Genomic DNA, 21,017 nt, shown 5'->3' with positions numbered 1-21,017 from the left:
ATAGGGAGAACATAATGCAAAAATAATTCTAATTACTCTCAGTAAATAGTATTGTTTTACTGAAACTATTGTGTATGTGACATGTAGATTCAAATAAATGAGTAAACATGGGATATTCTGATTCTATCATCCCTTTTTTCCTTGAGAACCAAGATTCATAGTATGGAATAAAAGACATACAACTGTAATACAGAAGAAGCTAAGTAAAAACCTATAGACCTGAATTTAAATTAGAAATATCACTATAGGGGCAGCCTGGTGGCTCAGCGGTTTACCGCCACCTTCAGTCCAGGGCCTGATCCTGGAGACCCGGGATCGAGTCCCACATCAGGCTCCCTGCATGGAGCCTGCTTCTCCCTCTGCCTGTGTCTCTGCCTCTCTCTCTCTTTCTCTCTCTCTCTCTGTGTGTGTGTGTGTGTGTCTCTTGTGAATAAATAAATAAAATATTTGAAAAAAGAAAAAAGAAATATCACTATAAACTCATGAGATAGTTTACCTTTGAAAATGTAAAAATGGATTTAGACATATATACTACCAATTTTGTCCACTAAAAAAAACCTAGAAACAGTAACTAACCCAATAGCAATGAGTTAAACTGGTACCCAAAGTGCAGTCTTAAAATACCATTTCTCACTAAAACAAATCTATGTTTGTTTAAAAAAAAATGGCTGATTCCAAGTCTGTCACAAGAAATGTACAAAAAAAGGCTAGAATGTCCTGTAATACTAAGTAAGGAATAGTGTGAATGTGTCAAAAGAACCCCAAACTCAACTAGAAGAGGCTCATACTGATCAAATATAAGAAAATTTGAGCTTCAAAAAGGCAATAATTGTAAGTTATTGAAACCTATCAAATATGTTTAAATCTATGAATTCATATTTTAAAAAACTAATTGATCAAGCCAGATATGAAAGCCACACTTCATATGATTCCATTTATATGAAATATCTAGAATAGGTAAATCCACAGAGACCCAGAGCAAATTAGTAGTTAACAGGGGCTGCGGGAAGAGAGGAAAGGGAAGTGAGTAGGTAATGAGTAGAGGGTTTCTTTTTGGGGTAATGAAGATGTTCTGGAACTAGATGGGGTGATGGTTGTACAACATTGTGAATGTACTAAACGTCACTAATGGCAAATTTTATGTTATGTATATCTTACCACAGCTTTTCAAAAACTGGAGGGCTGCCTGAGCAGTTCAATAGGTTAAGCGTCCAACTCTTTATTACGGCTCAGGTCATGATCTCAGGGTCGTGGGATGGAGCCCAATGCTGGGCTCTGTGCTGGGTGTGAAGCATGCTTACATTTCTCTCTCTCCCTCTTTTTCTGTCCCTCTCCCTGCCCTTCTATCCCTCTCACTCTCACTAAAACAAAAACAAAAAACCTGGGAAAAAAAACCCTAATTGATCACCTTCAGAGAACTATAGGAAAGTAATTCATTATCCTAAAAGCTAGTAAACAAAAGAGAATAAATCAAGCACTTATCCTACCTTTTTTATATTAATTTTGCCACTAAGTAACCAACAAGTAGATTAGGGGAAAGGAAAGAAAAAAGGAAGAAAAAAAGGGCAGAAGGAAAGGAGGGGAGTAAAAAGAGAATATTATCTCAGTTTGCAAGTGATATAACTGTGTTCTTAGAAAATTCAAGTGACTACAAAAACCTGTAGAATTAATAAGAGAATTTGATAAGGTGACTGAACACTGTATATATACATACAACCATATATAACACACAAGCAAAAAAAAACAATGTTTTTCTTTATACTTTCAACAATGGGAAATTTTCATTCACAACAATGACAAAACTTATAAAATATTTGGGATACAATTTTACAAGGTGTAGGACCTATAGAAGAGAAACTAGAAACTCTTCATAAAGAATACATGAAATGAGACCTGAACATACAGAAAAGTTGATCATGTTCCTAAATAGAAAGACGGAATTCACAAAACCATATGCCTCCCAGAATTAATACATAAAGTTAATACAATTTTAATTAGAATCTGAATAGAGAGGTTTTGTTTTCGTTTAGAAACTCAATAAAATGGGATCCCTGGGTGGCGCAGCGGTTTAGCGCCTGCCTTTGGCCCAGGGCGCGATCCTGGAGACCTGGGATCGAATCCCACGTCGGGCTCCCGGTGCATGGAGCCTGCTTCTCCCTCTGCCTATGTCTCTGCCTCTCTCTCTTTCTCGCTCTGTGACTATCATAAATAAATAAAAACTTAAAAAAAAAAAAAAAAAAAAAAAAAAAAAGAAACTCAATAAAATTATTTTAAAGAAATCTATGGAAGAACAAGTAGCAGGAATAGCTAAGAAAATTATATTTTAAAGGAATAGTAAAAGGTTACATGCTCCACACAAAGGTGGTTTGACCTAACAGTTAAGAACATGAGCTCTGGAAAAAATAAAAAAAGAACATGGGCTCTGGAGCTAGAGTGCCTTAGTTCAAACCCAGGCTCTTCTACTTCCTGGTGGTGTGGTGCAGAGCATGTTTCTTTATTGCTCTGCCACTTAATTTCATCATCAGTAAAATGAGGATATTAATAATACCTACCTCATAGAGTTTGGGTAAAGATTAAATCTAAATTGCTTATAATAGGATATAGTAAATACTATCATTGTGCTCTGTTATTATATTACCATAACAACAAAGTCAGTGTATCAAAAGAGTAACAGAAAAAAAAAAAAAAAAAAAGAGTAACAGAAAGACCTGGAAGTAGGCAAATAGATACTGGAACGGATTAGAGAATTGGAAATAGAGTCCAGCACACATGGGAGCTTAATGTACCACAAAGGTGGAATTTCAGTTTAGCAGAGAAAAATAATTTATTTACATAAGTGGCACAATGGGCTAGCCATCTGGAAGAAATGCATGTCATATACAAAAATATATTCCAGATGGATTCCAGATTTAAATGTAACAACAAAAAAATAAAACTTCTAGAAAAATTTAGGAGAATAATCCACCTTGGGTTGAGAGAGGCACTCTTATATAGGACAGAAAACTCAAATGCAGTAAATGAAAAGGCAGACATATCAGACAACATCCAATTTAACACTTTTGTATGGCATAAAGCATAAATATAAATAAAATAAGACAAATGATAGTCTGGGGGAGTATTTGCAACATTTGTTTAACAAATTCATGTTTTAAACAAATATTTGTTGGAACACCTTTTATAGGATGGGTGTAACCAGAGGCAGTGCTGAATAAAACATTCAGCAAATGCTACAAGTCAGGGTTTGATTTATTATTTTGTTATTTGTCTGAGTACCTGTATTCGTGGCACTTACCTGCTCATGAGAGATGGTACATATGACTGATAACATACAGAAAGTTCTTGAAAATGAGAGAGAGGGAAAAAGAATACTGAAATTATGCTTATTGCTTTCATATGAAAAAAACACTGCGTATTTCTTCCCAATTCCGTATTCAGTGACCTCATGCTGGTAGTTTGAACTCAGCCATGATGAGAATATTTACACCATGGAAATCAGCAATGGCTACAAGTCAGGGTTTGATTTATTATTTTATTAATTTTCTAAACTTAGGAAAGTTTTGGAGAAAAATGTCAAAAATGCAGATAAAAGTGTGGTGGTCTGTGGTCACTACATTATGAATAGCACAAAACATTAAAGCAGTAGTCCTCCAACTTTAGAAAGCTATTATCCAATTCAGTAGAGAAGTCACTCGCCTCCTAGGCAAATGAGTGAGGTTCTGACACATGTAGTGCTAAAGCTGAAAGAGTTCAGTTTAGTGAATATAATTTATATGAGAATGAAAAATAGTTTAGCAGTAGATCACATTTCAGATTTAATGGCAGTAAGTTTACTGGGAAGAGAGAATTGGAAAAGGAACTCCATTTGTCAAATCACGGTTAAGCTGCAATCATAGTTCACACACAGATATAGGAGTTCAGCAACAATTAACCAAGCATTCTGTAAGATTCAATTGGCTGTATAGAACTTATAATAGAGCACTGTGTATTTCTTTATTTGTAAATTGTGTCTTTAATATCGGTGATGTCTATAATAAACTTACGTGCATATATGTACACACTGTGTGTGTGTATGTGTGTGTATAGAGCCAGTTAAGCCTTTATCAGCACATCGTTGCTTCCACCTACATCCCTTTAACCAGAATTTATTCACATGGCCAAGGAAGGCTAGTTCTATTCTAGGCAACCTTGTGACCAGCTAAAAATTCTATTCCTATGGTAAAGGATAGGCTGGATTTAGGGAAAGAACTAGCAGTCTCTGACACAGCATTATCATTTTCATTTTATGTGGGAGGAAACTGAGACTCAGAGAGCTTAAGTTAACTTGCCTGAGGTCACTCATCTAGTAAAAAGATGAGCTGAGATTTGCACTCATGTTTGTTTAGCTTCAAAGGTTTTTTTTTTTTTTTCCTCCACACCATTCTCTACCTCTAGAAATATAACTGACTTGGAAGTGATGGTGGAATTTACAAGTGAAAGATCTTTCCTGATAGGTATATACTTTTAAGATGACTAATGGAGGAAAGGCTTTCTACCACAAAGAAAGAAGTCCCTGAGTGGCTAGGGTTAGAAAGTCAGTGGGAGAAATGTGTTCTCCCTGCAAAGTTCATTTGCCTGCAGAGAGATCAAATCCATGGGTTTATTTAGGAAGGTAGGGAGCTATGTACCTATATCCATTTTTTTTTCGGACACAGTCCACATGATTTTTTTTTATTACTTCAGAAATAAACATTGCCATAGACACATCAGAAGAGATGGAAGGTGGCCGAGGAGGGAATAGAGGACTTTGATGGTGGGAATAATGCATTTTAGCAAATTCCCTTGCCCAGATTGGCAGTAATGCCCTCACCCTAATGTATTTAGTTCTGTGTATAAATCTGATATATTACATTTTAAACCCCTTGAAGGCAGGAACTGTATCTTGTTAAATGACCTAACATAATTCCTTCAGATAGTCCATGAGTAACGAATATTGGTTGAATAAATTATCGCACGAGTGGACTGGGATTAAATGTACTCAGTGTTTATATAAATATAAATTTATATATATATATATTTTTTCATATATATATAATATGTGTCTTATTTCTCTTTGAGTATTCCCTGAAAGGAAAAGCCGTGTCTGCCTTTGGGATCAATGTTATTCAATTATTCATCCAACAGATATCCATTAAACTCGGGCCATATGTGAAGCGCCAAAGAGTGAAAATACTTGCCATTCCTTAGACTAGGAACTCTGTGAGGGTGGGGACCACTTGACTTCCCCCTCTGGAATTTCCCATAGAGGACGGTATATTCAAAATGCAAAGTTCATTATAAAAATAGCTAACATTTATTGGATGCTTGCTATGTGTTGACACCAAGTGCTTTACATGTATTGTTGCATTTAATCAGCATAACAACCCTACAAGGTGAAAACTATTACTACGTCCAAGTTACAGATGAAGAACCTGAAGCTTAAGGAATGAAGTAGTTAAAAGAAAAATCACACAACTATGAAGTGTCAGAATCCCTGGGTCCCCAAATTCTTATCCATTATGTTACCCTGATTTCCCCTAGGCTACTGGCGGTACCAATTCTCTGGAGAAGCAGCACTGAAAAATGATGAGCCATTGAAAAGCCTATCCCTCTGCTCTGCCATGGACCTTGGAGTCTTTTTCAGTCCCTCCCCTTCTTAGCCAGGACTGACAGATAAGGATGTAGAGATCCAGATCAAGTTTTTAGACTAGGTGCCTTGTAACAGAATTAGTGGTGAACATCATTTCTGACAGGTTCTAAGGTTTTGTTTTGTGGTATACGGGTTATAGATTCTCTCACATGTCTCTGGCTAATTAGAAAACTAAGAGTGATTTTGTTTGCTGAAATTGGCACCCATATGTTGAAAATGCCTTCAAAGAAACAGTGGTGTTTAATGGGATCTTTTAAAAATTCCTGCTTTGTCTGATTCAGGATGGATGACTTAACTGGTGTATTTACATTCCCTTCCCCCAAACTCCTACTAAAACAAGAGCAAGACCACAAAAGAGAATAGGAAGGAGGAGTTGTTCACAGACCAGAGAATTTGATGACTTTCTGGAAAAGAGAAAGTGGATAAGAACTTATTTACAGGTAAAATAGAGCAAAGAAAATGGTAACCCCAAATGCGCATGGAGGATAAAAGCAAAGTTGGATAAGATAATAGGAGAAAGGAGGAGGGAGGAAGGAAGAAAAGAGGGAAGGAAAAAAGATTAGAAATGTCAGAGGTGGAAGGATATTGTTAGAAAGTTAAGCTCCATCTGTAAAGCAAACTAAACTGCAGCATGATTTCCAGCATGTGACAGTGTAAGAAAATGCAATCCCTTTGACCTTAATAGTTGAACAGTTTTCTTTGAACAGTACTGCTCCTTCTCTAAGAGTCCGACAACAATGCTTGGGTATAAGGAGAATATTATTTAAAGAGTTGTGGTATTAAAACATTGTCAAAAGGTTTCCAATTTTTAGAATCAGTCCACAGAGAAACCATAGAGAACTGCACAGTTAGAGAATAGAATGTTAAGGTTATGAACCTGGACAAGGTGAAAGTAATTCTGTAACTGACAAAGGTCAGGAGGAAAGGAGGGGGGCACAGAACAGAGGTGCTAATGCCCTTGTTCACAGTAGGGAATCAAGAGACATTGTCTAAAGGTGATGTTATAAAAACTAGATGGCTAAGTGTATTATATAAAGTTGTAGAAATAACCAATAGAAAAGACAATAATAAAAATGTAACTAACAAAAGTTGGCACTGGAAGGGAGGTGAAAGTTTATATAAGTGAGCTGAATTCCTCATCTCTTATAATGAGTCAATTGATTTTAAGATTTAAGTTTGATGAATCAAGAAATAAATGATACGCATCTTATTTGGAATGATCATGACAAACAACAGAAGAATTAAAAATAGAAATGGCTAAAAATGAGAATATCCTATCTATTCTAGAGAGACACTTACACATGTGTCCAGGAAGTAGGGACAAATGATGTTCAGTGCAGCTCTGTGTGGTTAATAGTGAAAAATTGGAAATATCTGAATGTTCACTACACATAAATAAATTATGACTCAGTCATATTATACAACAGTTTAAAGCAGTGAAATATATATAAAATGCACTGACATGGAAAGATATCCAAGACATGTTTTCTTTTATTCTTTTATTATCTTTGTTGGCGGGGGGGGGGGGGGCAGGCAGAGGGAGAGAGAGAGAATCTTTAATAAGGCTCCACACACAGTGCAGAGCCCAATGCAGGGATCCATCTCACAACCCTGAGATCATGACCCAAGCCAAAGTCAAGAGTCTAATGCTCAATGGACTAAACACCCAGGTGCCCCTATCCAAGACAGCTTATTAAGTAAAAAAAAAAAACCAAGTTGCTGGATTATAAATGTAGTATACTGTTTGTGTAAAATAAAAACCAAAACAAGAATCCCTATAAAAATTATCAAGATCTGGGAGGAAATCCACCGCTGTTAACAATGAGGGTTACCTCTGAGGAGGGGAATATAATTGGAGTGATGGTCAAGAAGGACTCTACGGTTGTCTGTATGGTTTGACATTTTTGCAAGACAGTGTTCATATATGATTTATGTAGCCTGAAACTGATCATTTTTAAGTGGTTACCACTGTGGCAGACATAGAGCTTTTCCAGTTAATATCACCACTCTGTGACATATCAATTTCTTTTTTTACTCTGTACATGTATTACTTGAAAATAATAATTTTAAACAGTAAGAACAAGAATCAATGCTTTTTGCTCCTTTAGTCACAGGAAACTTCATAGAACAATGTTGCTGCAGGCAGTTCTCTAAGCCCAAAGGTTGCCCTCCCACCAGCCCCATAAATGATTGTTATTTATGCCCACTTCGTGACATAGATGTGTACAGCTATTTACCATTTCTGCTGGGAGGATGGATGTTCACATTCATATGAGACAAAAACAAATCAAGATTCAACTAGACGGGCTGTTGTGGGCTTGGGGATTAGAAGAGCAAAAATAAAAATAAAAAACAAACCCAGCAACATACTCTAGTAAATCACTTCTCCTTTCTGTCTTGTTCTTAAGAAAGAATTTAACAACCTCATCTGGATTGCAGACATTTTTATGCACTCGCCACTGAGTTTTAAAAAGCATGAACAAAATGTTTGGCCTCCGGACCAAAAGCTCGATTGTAATCATGGTGCCTCTTTTTATCCAGGATTCAATATGGCAGTGTGCATATGTCACTTTGTTTGTCCAACAATGGCTCTTCTCTGTTTTCTTATCTTTTTGAGCAACCCTCAGAAAGCTTCAAAATTTTACCAGACCCTGTAGGTTTCACTTCTTAAGACCAAGTGAGATCATTTGAACATTAGGGGGATGAGAGAATACCTCTTCCAATTCTTATTCAAATTCTGACCTTCCAACAGCCTCCTGCCTTAAACGTCCCACCATTTTGTTCTTTCTGAACCTCAAGGAGTGGGTTGAGTTTAACCTCCCTCTTCTGTTGCTTGTCTTTTAGGCATGATACACTTGGGAAGAACCTAGAATCTTTCCAAAGCAAGTATCACAGATACTGGTTCAGATGGTAATGTTGAGCACTTTATTTTACCTTTAAAGGAATTAACATTAATGTGTTGATTCACAAACAGTATTATTTAATCCTCTCAATGCCCCTGTAAGGCTGGGTTTTAAAGAAGAAAAACACTGAAGTGAGAAAGGTTAGGAACTTTGCCCTAAGAGATGCATCACAACAAACTGCTCTCTATTCCAGGTCCCTTCGACACAGCTCTCCTGGTCCAGTTAGCTAACTGGAGGTCTTTATTAAAATGCCTCCTAGGCCTGCTTTTAGCTTTTAATAAAAGCACCTTTGTGCAGTTTAGTAAACTTCCAGGGACTTTAATGGGGAGATCTCTTAATGAATCCCTTTGAAGTTGTCAACACCTTTCAGATATATTTGCAGTGATACCATGAGTTGCTATTTAACCTGCTTAAACAAAGCACCCAATCTTTGATGTTGGGCTCTGAATCCTAACCTGCATTTCTACCTGGGGCAGTGCATTTAGGGTGGTGAACTGCCACTTGAAAAGAAGATCCACAAGCAAGGTTTCCCCATTATCACCTTCTCTCGATTAAACTCACTTTTTTTGTGTTTTGTTTTGTTTTGGTCTAGCTGATGTTTGAAATGTCACTGCTGAACTTATGAGCTTTGAGATATGCAAGAGAACTATCAAGTCTTTCCTCCCAGAACCAAGTAGGTAAGGTAGAGGAGAGGGGACAGAAACATCACAAGATCTCTCCTGTCCCACTTTATGTCAGCTGTGACCCAGGTCCTGACATTACTTCACTCACCCTCATGTTGGACGGACTTAAACCAAACGGTGGAGGGCTCAGATCTTGGAGTTTGGTATATCAAAGCAAGCGTTCAATTACTCCATTCATTTTCCCATCTGCCACCTCCCCTATTGTCCCAGTCAGTCCTAAAGCTGCTCCAGTATGATCTAGGCTTGTCCTTCCCCTCTTCTTCCCAAGTTGAAAGGTTCTCATTCTCTGCCTCACTTCTATTGGTTCAAGATATGTGAGTCTTCCACAGTGAGCTAGCCTGATAAGCCAACCCATGCAAATATACTAACAGGCTTAGAATAGAACCTCCCTTCTCCTCCCAAATAAAGCACACATAGTTCGTTCAAGACTAAAAATATCCAAAACTAAAAAGAAAATTATAAATATGTAAAATTTTCCCCACCTTATTTTTCAACTAATTTATCCTGAACATCTTCCCACATCAATCAATTTTGTGCAGCATCCTTTTTAAAGTTACAAAATCCAGTTATACTTCCAACTCTTCCCACTGATGAGCATTCAGTTTCTCTCCAGTTGTTCATTTTATGAACATCTTTTATCTAAACTTGTGCAAAGTATGATTTCTATATGATAAGGAATGCATGAACAGGGAGAAAGCCTATTATGCAGCTTCATTTTCTATGTGTGCCTGGAGCCAACCCTCTTTCCAACAGTATCTCTTGTATTATCACTCTGAAAACTATTAGGGGGGACAGACAGGGAAAGGACTTGGGAACTGATAAATCTTGGCATTTGTGTCTAAAAACTCACGTTTATTGTATCTATCTCTACTTATCATTTTGGATAAAAGCTGGTAAGATTTAACCAAAATCATCATGGAAAATTCATGAGAGTTCTGTTTGGACAATCACAAAGGTAATTCAGTCTCTGCAGTAAATTTGGGGTCTGTGGGGCCAACAGCTGATTTGAACCTTGAATTGGCTGCTTTTTCTTCCTTTGCTTTCTTTTTTTCTGAGCTTCAGAAGGTCAAGAGAGGCAGTAACTGTCCCTTTCTTCCAATATTATATTGAAATGTAGGCATGAGGATGAGGATATTGATGGTAAGGATAACACAAGAGACTCTAGCTAAAGCTTTCATCAATTGGCAACATATTCTATTTCAGAAACAATACAGTAGATAAGAGGAACAGGATAATCAGAACTTGAGTCTTCTCATCTGAGAGGAAATATGCTCCCTTCATCCACCTGCAGTGGGATCCAGCTGTGTATCCATCCTGCTGTTCCTAGTTCCATGAAGGGCAAACTTTACAAACTCTTTGACAATTAAAAAGCAGACACTTGAGGATTAAACTAGAATTGAGGCAAAGGTTCATAAATCTCCTTTTAGCCACAAGAAGACCGAAGACTTTGCCTCCAAAATCCTGGGGATAAGGGGCTGATACACCATCCATCACTTTGATGTGTTCAACATTTAGTTATAGAGAGAAGCTCAATTTTAATGGAATATCAGAAAAAAGAGTCTAGTGGACAATCAAGTATTGATTTAAGGCATCACAGAAAGAGCATGTATTCTGTGTCAGAAAGATGGAGGATCTTTTCTTGTGACCAGAATTGGAGATATTTCCAGCAAAAACACCTGAAGGGCATTTGTATACTACACCAGAGGCAATTGCTAGGTTCTCAGCTATTCCTACCTCACACACCTTCCATTTTGGACCGTGGTGCTCTCATAAAGCTTTAGCTCTACTTTAAAGTGTGAGTTGCTGTTAGTCAAAGTCCACTTCCATTTAAATGAGGCAAGAATATATTATATGGATGGGAGGGAGCCATAGATTTGGGGAAATCATAGCCGTTCCAATATTGTATGATTCAAGGAGTACTAGAAGGACTCCACTCTGTCTCCCACCAGCTGTGCCCAGTGCATGCATGAAGAACTTTATTCATTGAGTCTTAAGGCCTTTCTGACTTTCAGAATCCCCAATTATGATATAAGTAAATGCCTCTGGGAAGGGTCACAAATCACCTAACATTTTAGAAGATGTTAATTTAATTTAATTTTTTAAATTAGTATAATATTTTTTCTAATGAAATCTTATCTAGGACCCCAAAATATAAAAGGCAGAGTATCTCTGGCTGAAGCAGGTAGAGGGCTGAGGCTCACTCACATGGCTTCCTTTTTAAGCTGAGGAAATACAGAAAAGCAGTAGTCAATTGTATATTTTTTAAAATGAAATTTGAATTAAATATGTGCAGGGACCCATTAGTAACCCTGGAGAAACTTAAAGTTCTTTAATATGTAGTTTGGGTCATTTAAACTGGACAAAATAGGCATTATGAGTTTCTCAATGCAATGAGGTAGGAAGGATATAGTACCACCTATGAAGTATCTCCACCGAAAAGAAGAATTTAAGCAAACCTCTAGTTCTAAAGTATCTGTTTACAGGAAATAAGAGAATAGAGAAACAAGTTAAATTACACCATGTGGAAACAACCAAATACAGAATGAGGGAAATTCTACAGGACAAATGATCTGGTTTGTTGTGCAAATGAAGAGCCTAAAAGGGGGGTGAAAGGGGGGGGGGATCTATTAGATTTTAAAAGATAATAATCCAAAAAAAGACAAGCCAACTTAAAAAGGAACAAAGGAGGGGATCCCTGGGTGGCTCAGCGGTTTGGAGCCTGCCTTTGGCCCAGGGCACGGTCCTGGAGTCCCGGGATCGAGTCCCGGGATCGAGCCCCGCGTCGGGCTCCCGGTGTGGAGCCTGCTTCTCCCTATGCCTGTGTCTCTGCCTCTCTCTCTCTCTCTCTCTCTGTCTATCATGAATAAATAAATAAATAAATCTTTAAAAAATAAAAAAATAAAAAGGAGCAAAGGACTTGAACAGGCATTTATCCAACAAAAAAGATGTGCAAATGGCCAAGATGTTAAATATCATTAGTCATTAGGGGAATGCAAAGCAAAACCACCACAAGATACCACTTCACACCCACTAGGACAGCTATGATAAACAATGTAGAAAGTAACAAGTGCTGTCAAGATGTGGGAAAATGGGAGCCTCCTTCCATGCATGGCTGGGGGGAATGTAAAATGGTACAGATCCTGTGGAAACCAGTTTGGCAGTGCCTCAAAAAGTTAAGCATAAATTTATCGTATGACCCAGCAATTCCACTTCTGGATATATACACAAAAGAACTGAAAATTGGCACTCAGGCAGATATACTCTGGCATGTCCATAGCAGCAGTGTTCACAATAGCCAAAAACATCCCAAATGCCCATCAACAAATGAATGGGTAAACAAATTGTTATATATACATACAATGGAATTCTTTATTCCATTAAAAGGAACAAAGTACTGATAGATGCTACGATGTGGATGGACCTCGAAAATATGGTAAGGGGAAAAAGCCAGACACAAAAGGGCACATATTGTATAATTCCAATTTATGAAATATCCAGAACAGGTAAATCTCTAGAGATAGGATACAGATTGATGGTTGCCAGGTGCTGGTGAGAGTTGGGAATAGAGAGCCACTGCTTAATGGAGCTCTGGGTGTCCTTTTGGAGTGATAGAAATGTTTTAGAACCAGAGAGATGTGGTGACTGTGCAACATTGTGACTGCATTAAATGCCACTAAATTGTTCTCTTTAAAATAATTAATTTTGTACTATGTGATTTTATCTCAACAAAGTTAGATGATAGATGATAGATAGATAGATAGATAGATAGATAGATAGACCAGACAATTAGATATAGAAATACAGTTTCACAAAAAAGGACCAGAAATATACCAGCCAAATCAAATGTATAGTCTTGGTTTGATTCTGAGGCCATCAAAACAGTTATTTTTTTTTTAAGATTTTATTTATTTATTCATGAGAGACACAGAGAGAGAGAGACAGGCAGAGACAGAGGCAGAATCAGGCCCCATGTAGGGAGCCCAATGTGGGACTCAGTCCCAGGACGGAAGGATCACACCCTGAAGCCAAAGGTAGATGCTCAACCACTAAGCCACCCAGGTGTCCCAGAACAGTTATAAAAATACATTTTTGAAGCAGTTGGGGAAACTTGAACATGAGTTGAGTGACAGATAATATTAAGGGATTATAGGTAATTTTTTAATGAACTAATAGCATAGTGATTGTGTTTTTAAAAACCTGAATTCTCAGAGATTCATTATAAAGTATTTATGAATGAAATAATATGTCTAGGGTGTGCTTTAAAATATTCCAAAAGGGGCACTTGGGTGGCACAATCGGTTGAATGTTGATTTTGGCTCAGGTGGTGATACCAGGGTCCTGAGATCAAGACGCCCCCCACCCACCCAACACCCAAAAATCAGGCTTTGTGCTCAGCAGGGAGTCGGCTGGAGGATTTTCTCTCTCCTTCTCCCTCTGCCTCTCCCCCAACCCCAGCTCACATGCGTGCACTCTCTCTCTCAAATAAATAAGTAAATCTTTGATAAAATAAAGTACTCCCATAAAAAAAGTTGAGAGGGAGAATAGCTGAAACAAGATTAGTAAAATTTTGACAATTGATAAGGCTAAGTAACGGGGACATGGGCATTATTGCTACTTTTGTGTATATTTGAATTGTCCACAATGAAATAGATGTAATTTGGTTTAGAAACCATAGATTTATTTAATGCTATTGATGGTCCTTCAAGATGGACCTGGGATAAATGCCTGGGAGGTTTTTAGCAAACATGAAAAGAGAAGGAGATAAGGAGAAGGAAAAGCAGAGATGAAAAAGAGGAATACTGGAAGAGAACACCAAAGGAATCTAAAACCACAGTTCACAACTTTGCTGGGGTCAAGGCCTCAGAAGGAGAGAGAAAACTGTGCTTCCTTAGCTACAAACATAGGGTGGGGGACACTCAGTGTATCCCTCCCAGGGTGAAGGAAACAGCATCCTCATGCCGATTACCAGTGGCCCAACATTTACTGGGCACCAACCATGCAGAAAGTGCTATGGTTATTGGCAGCTCCAAGTTAAATCACTGCCTTAAACAGTGACCTGCTAACAGTTAATGACTGTATCTAAATAGCCCTTACACAACTTGGGGACCACCTCTTCCTGGACATGGAAGGAACCTGAGAAATCATGGATCGCTCTTGATTTTATGAAGTCACAATAGATTTTTGCAGTGGTCAGTACACTGGTCAGGAGCCCTGGGCCCTAGTCCTAGCTCTACTAACTAGCTGTGTGCACTTGTCTCTAGTTGCTGACTCAGAACACCCCTTTTATGGAATGAGAGTTCGGATGGTTTCTCTCATTCCTCCTATCTCTACAAAGCATTCACTTCATTCATTCATTCATTCAGTCACTGGATGAACATTTATTCTATGAATAACCTTAATACATTTACAGCTAGCAAAGAACTCTACCTCTCTGTTAAACACAAAATATCTAGAAAGCTTTTCCTTGGCAGGACTTTCTACCTGCCTATTGACTTCAGGGTTGAGAGTTACTCAGTGTTTCTCCTCCAAATGGGAAATGTGAAACAAATACCTCTCTTTATCCCTAATTTTAAGTGTCTCATTAGGTGGGGCCCTAATGCCAAAAAAGGAAAGCAGCTTTATTTTGCAGTTGTGGAAAGGCAAGGAGTCCTTCCTGAATTTCCTTTCCTTCTGTTAAAAAATAAATCCCCCCCCCAAAAAAAATAAATCCCCAAATTTTGCCATCCAGAGAAGACTTCTTTTCACGTTCTTCTATATGTCTTTTGGAGCATCATTTGTAATGGTTATATAGTATGCCTTTGTATGAATACACTATAATTTACTTAAATATTCTTCACTTGGGTAGTTTCCTACCGTGAAAATACAGGGGGGATCACCCTTGTGCACACCTCATTGTTTAGTTGTTCAAGAAAATCCTAAAAGTGGAATTTATGGGTCAAAGGGAAGATACATTTAAAGTTTTGATAAAGCTGCTTAAGTGTCCTCCAGGAAGACTAGCAAGTCATACTCCCTCCAGCATTGTGTGAAAATGCCCGTGTCACTGCATCCTTCCCAGTGTGAGCATCAGCCTTATTTCAGTCTTCACCACCGGGCAATCCTTCCTGACATTTCATGGGATCTCCTATAATGCTATGTTTACATTTCTATACCTGAGAGGTGCTATAACACCGTTGTAGGTTTATCCAGAGGTGGCAACTTCCTTCCTCCATTTCTGAGGGAACAGGATCTATCATCACAAGTCACCTGAACCTCCTAGCTCTTAGAGCAACGGTCAGGACTATGCAGGCTGGGCCAGTTTCTCCTTTTCTTGTCCTATCGCTGTAGGGAAGCAGTGTACCACTTCAGCGCCAGGCTCCCAGCTTCAGGAGGTACTCATTCAAATTACCTTTTTAATCACAAGCAGCTAAAAGTTCATTCATCATCGCTCCTGTTTTGGCTGTATAAAATAAAGCCTTCCTGCACCCCAATTCTGCAATTAACACTTGATTTTTTTTGGTATAAAGTGAGCTTTGCTAAGCAGCCATGAATGATAGAGGAGATTCTGTTTTATTTGGATTCCTTTCAATTATGATTTCCTGCTAGCTGCCTGACTTACAATTAGCCAAACACAGAGGAAACACCGCACCATAGGTAACCGTTTTTTCTTTCTTAAAACATTCATTTTAATAGGTGTTGGCAAAGATCTATCAGATTGCTAGGGTTTTTTTCCCCCTCAGCAAATTAAATACCTGATTTATTCTCCTGGCCAATTTTTCCTCCCTTCCCTGCGACGCCCACCCCCTTCCCCTGCCATGACATAACAGTCATGAGGTTATGAAAACAGATGGAGAGAGGTTATGAGAACCAGTAAGGCTCAGAATATGCTACCTGCCAGCCTAAGCTGCCTTCATGATGGTGTGCAAATTCCTATCCCCGTTTTCTCTGCAGAGAACAGGCTGCTACATATTGCTCTCAGTTGCATGGTGAGATCAGCTCTCTATCTGTGGGGCCTCTCCCCTGGACACAAGTCTCTCAAATAAACCACAAGTCCAGGTAGTGTTTCTAGCCAATGCACTGGTAGAAATGAGGATGTTTTATTCCCTCTGAAAGGACGTGGTGTGAAAGGCAGGCTTTTTAGAAGGGTCACGGAGGGCTATGGATTTTTGCGGGTCATGAATCAAGCTGTTGATAAAAAGCACTGTGCTTTCCAGAAAGGTATGATTTGAAGTAGCCTTGACCCGGGACACGGTGAATATACAGCACATAAAATAAGAGGCGATGGTCACCTGGGTTACAGGGAGGTGGCTCCAGTAATTTTTAAAAGTTGTACGTTGAAGACTCCAGGGAACGCTTTAAAATTATATATAATCTTTTGGAAGAATGTCGTTTGCTAGGCACAAGGGGAAGCTGTTGGAGTATGTGGCCATCAGAGGGCTCCCCTCTTGGCTTGGCTTTGAATTCTCACCCTCTCTTCCCCAAAAAGGAAGAGCAAGTTGATTTAGGGCAGCATTACCCAACCTTTTTGAACACATACCTTATTTAGATAAATGTAAAATCTCATAACATACTCCCACAGAGATTCTGACAGCCTCTACACATACTCAACTTCGAAATCATTACCTTCTGCACAACCTCACCAGCCTGGGAAATGTTCTTAGCTTTATTTGCAGTTGTTTTCATTATGAAAATAATGAGAGATTGTTTTTATTTGCCTTTGAATTTTAAAAATGTCTTCCAATACTGAAAATGACTTTTCAAACTATATGGTTCCCCTCAAGGATGGATAGTGGATATCATATAGGATCGGGAAAGTCCAGATTCCTAGCACTCACTAGTCTAGACCCCATTCCTGCCCTCCTCTGTGCACCGTTCCTATGACTAAGATTGTAGCCAGAAACTCTCCTGGTCATCTACACTTTTGTATGAGTCTATGTCACTCCGTTGCTTCTCTGGAGGTTTGTGATTAGGGGGCATACATTCAAAGCTGTATTATCAAAAGTCCCAATCAGCTTCTCCAGTGGTGCACGCAACAGGGGGCCTCCAAATAGGTGATAGTAGAAAGGACAGTTTTAGTAGCAATTAAACTTTTTGAGAGGAAGTCAGGAAAATAACAGTGCACTACTAGCCAGTCTCTTGCTTGTAGTCAGAAAGAAGGTACTGGAAAGGAGCAATTGTCCTCGGTGTCCTCAGGTGGCATGCAAGACTTGGATGGGTAATGACGTCAGGGAGAAAACCTTATCTGAGCCACTACAGGGACGGGGGTGTTTGGGAGGGTAAAAGCGGTCCAGAGAGCAGGTGCATGCTCCCTAGGGAAAGTGGGAATATAAGTAAAGTTAAAGAGCTTTGTGTCACCAAACTGTTAAGAGGGATTACCTCCCAAGAGTAGGCTTGAGATTGAAGGGAGAGGGCACTTTTAACTTTTTATTGTATTTTTCCTCCATGTAATTAAATTTTTTTACAACAAACACATATTACTTTGTGATTAACAACATAAGAACAAACTAGTTGGCTTTAGCGAGTATGAGTATGACTATTTATGAGAAAAAAAATCAGGAAGAGAACCATGAAGCAGAAAGGAATGAAAACAGGAGAGGAAAGAGACAGGAATGAGGGATGAAACTCATCACTACAACAGTACTTGGAGAAGAGCATAAATATATTATTACATCAAATTTTTCACTAAACTCATTGCAGAAGAGTTTCTGTAACACAGGATAATAAAGACCATGTCCTTGATTTTGTACCTGCCAGTATGAGTGATTTTTCTCAAGGTTATGTAATTAAAGGTGGACTAAAATTTTAGTAAAAGAGAGTTGGGATAGATAGGTGGGAATACTGAATGCCAAGCTAATATGTTATTTTCTTCTGCAGACAATGAAAATTTCTTTAAGCAGTTTGAGCAAATGAAATTGCATTTGAGAGTGACATGAATCAGGATCCTAGAGTTAGCTTTAAAATCAATGTAGATTCTTGGGACCCTACCACCCTTCTTATTCAGTAGGTCTGGGCTGAGACCCAGGAATTTATATTAGTAAATCTCATGTGTTACAGATGCTGTATCGTATTTAGGAATGAGTAGAGTCTAAGGTAGATCAGAGTTCAGGAGATAATGCAAACAAGGAGACAGGAGGTAAAGTTCAGGGTGATGGAATACTAAACTGGAATGATGGTAGAGGAAAAGAATTAATATGACCAACATTATGAAGACAGATTCAATACAGTTTCATGAGTGCAGGAGTGTCTGTCCCATAAGACAAGTATCTGTTTGTTTTATTGACCATTGGATATCCCAGAACCTTGCCCAGTGTACATAATGTAGTAAGCACTCAGTAATATTTGCTGAGTGAATGAATGGAAGAAAGTCATAGCTGACTCTAAAGGTTTAAGTAAAGAGACTTTAACACTAGTGGTACAAACATTTAGGGATTCTGTTTTCAGGCAAAATAATTATAGATTTTCCGTGATTGAGTCAGAAAACTTGGTGAGATGTCCAATGCCTTAGGGATTATAGGAGAACTCCTACAATCCTTCTAAGGCGGTGTGGCTGGGACGGTTGTGGGAAGAGGTCTGGAGAACTTTTTCACTGACTCTAATGACTTTCAATAACTGTAAAATTGGACTCAGTGAGTCATTGAGTTGGGTTATCAGGATTTGCTGTGCTCTATGACTGCAGGTAGGAGGTGCATAACTAGGTGGTTTTCCACACCTCCCCTTTTGTAATTTTCAGTTAAGTCAGTTTTACCCCACACCTTCATTCAGCAGCCATGGAGGAGTTTGTCCTCTGGCCTCATTGGCCCATTCACCAACTACACCTTAATTCCTTTCAATTCTCCTTTTACATCTTTCACATCCCTCCTGTCCACAACCACCAGCCCCAAACACCAAAGACTGTTCCTGATATTTGCTTGGCTGTTGACTTTTGTGTCCTACCTCCCCTTCAAAAAGAAATGGGGCTTCTCCTGGCTAGTACCTGAGCATTCTTTCAGGTATATTTTTGTTCCTTTATTCTGCTTCTCTCTTCTCCTGGCCTCCTTGGGCATCAACGTCCAGACTGAGACCCCACTAGGCCTGCTTCATTCTCCCTAGAAGGAAGGTCAAACAATCAGGTAGCAGAGAGCTTTGAAAAAGCCATGGCACATTGATCTCCTTCTTGTAAGAGGAACAAAAACATGGACAGATCTGTGCTGTGGTCTGTTTCTATTTAGACTGAATCACAGGTAGGTGTACTCATAGATCTCAGGAATTGTAGAAATTGGTAAAAATAAAAAATAAAAATAAATAAAATAAAATTTTGTTTTAAATAAAGTAAAAAAGCCCAACCTGGTAGTCAGGTGTCATGTTACATTGGAATTAGCTGTGCAACCATGAGCGAGTCATTTCATTTTAGATGAGGTCAGTTTAGCTAAATGACAAATATTGTTCCTTCTAACTCTAATGTTCTTTGATCTAATAAATATATTCCTTTGCTCTGATCCCTCTTTCCTGAGATGGAGGAGACATTGGTATGGGGTGTATGGGACCACCAAGATTGGGAAAAAGCATGGAATTGGCACATCCTAGTTTCCCTGGTTAATGATGGGGATGGAATGCCAAGAGGCCAGGTAGTCCAGCCAGGCTGGAGTGGCTTCCCTGAAAAGGGTCTCCATAATGAAGGCACTTGATATGAGACTCAGGAGCCTAGGTCTGGAGCCAAAGAAAGGTCAGAGGATCCGAGAACATGACAGCCATGAGTAACAGAGTTAATACAAAATGGGAAGTTATATGGGAAAATCCCAGGAATATGGGCCTTGCTCTGAGTTCCAGGCCCTTCATTTATAGTAGTTCATTGCACTCTGTGGGATTGGGATGGAACTGGGCATGCTGACATCGTATCTTGGCTGCCTTGGCTACATCCAAGGATTTATTGAGTAACTACTATATTCTGATTTCCCTTCCTCACCTTCTGGCCCGAGAAGTAACATTCTGCTATTACCAGTTTTCCCAGGGTAAGACTGACAAAGCTGGAGACCCTGTCTGCCTGTCCTCAAGAGGATGTTTTTGAATGAAGGAGCTACATTTCCAGCTTTCAAAGGAAGTAACAGGCAGTGCTACATAAAGAACCTGAGGACAGGATGATGAGTGTTTGTGGGACCTAGGAGGTAAGCCCCACCTTGCAGGAGGTGCAAACTTCTGGGTCTTCAGAGATGAGACAATGTCATATGTATAGGATGTCACATTACATTCTGCTCTTTCCATTCTCCGTCTATGAGGGATTGCCACTTAGGAAGGCAAGTCTTTATGATATAAGGACCTGTTTGCCTATATCAAACAATCTTTTTCTCTCTTATCTTGCATCTCTCACTTTTTGTTTTTTTAAATTAACTTAAAAAACAAACACTCTTTTTGGACCTTCAAGGTGTTGCCAATTTTTCGCTATTACAAACATTACCATGATACACATCTCTATACATACATTGTAGTCTATTTGTCCAATTAGTTCCTCAGAATAAATTCCTAGAAGTACAACTGCTGAATCAAAAGAAATGGATGTTTCGAAGAAATTTAATAAAATTTACCAAATGGCCCTCCAGAATTGTAACACTATACATACCATTAGCTGATTAGGATAGTACCCTTTTCCATATGCAACAAACATTTTTACATCTTTGTCAACCTGAGAGGTTAAAAAATATATCCTCTTCTTAAATTAATTTCATTTGCAGTTACCAAAGATTTTTTTTGTTAAATGTTTATTGTCCAGTTTAATTTCTTCTTTTCTGAGTTTCCTTTTCATGTTCTTTGCATATT

At 38.6% G+C, this 21,017-nt stretch overlaps 2 long non-coding RNA genes across 4 annotated transcripts in view; one reads left to right on the top strand and one right to left on the bottom strand.

Moving 5' to 3' along the window:
- Window positions 1–21,017, bottom strand: part of LOC140600205 (uncharacterized) — a 75,746-nt gene that overhangs the window by 10,761 nt on the left and 43,968 nt on the right. Inside the window, exon 7 of one of the 2 annotated variants that reach the window (XR_012003420.1) lies at window positions 19,294–19,312. The exons of the other annotated variant lie outside the window; for it this stretch is intronic. This is a non-coding gene — a long non-coding RNA (uncharacterized lncRNA). Of the gene's footprint in view, window positions 1–19,293; window positions 19,313–21,017 lie in introns of those variants that run through there. 2 annotated transcript variants of the gene reach the window in all.
- LOC140600207 (uncharacterized) overlaps window positions 1–21,017 on the top strand; it is a 263,881-nt gene that overhangs the window by 234,358 nt on the left and 8,506 nt on the right. For both annotated transcript variants that reach the window (XR_012003425.1, XR_012003423.1), the window contains exon 4: window positions 20,206–20,368. This is a non-coding gene — a long non-coding RNA (uncharacterized lncRNA). The remainder of the gene's footprint in view (window positions 1–20,205; window positions 20,369–21,017) is intronic.

This window comes from Canis lupus, chromosome 11 (genome assembly GCF_048164855.1).
Source record: "Canis lupus baileyi chromosome 11, mCanLup2.hap1, whole genome shotgun sequence".
NCBI lineage: Eukaryota > Metazoa > Chordata > Mammalia > Carnivora > Canidae > Canis > Canis lupus.
This window is presented reverse-complemented; position numbering and strand designations above follow the sequence as displayed.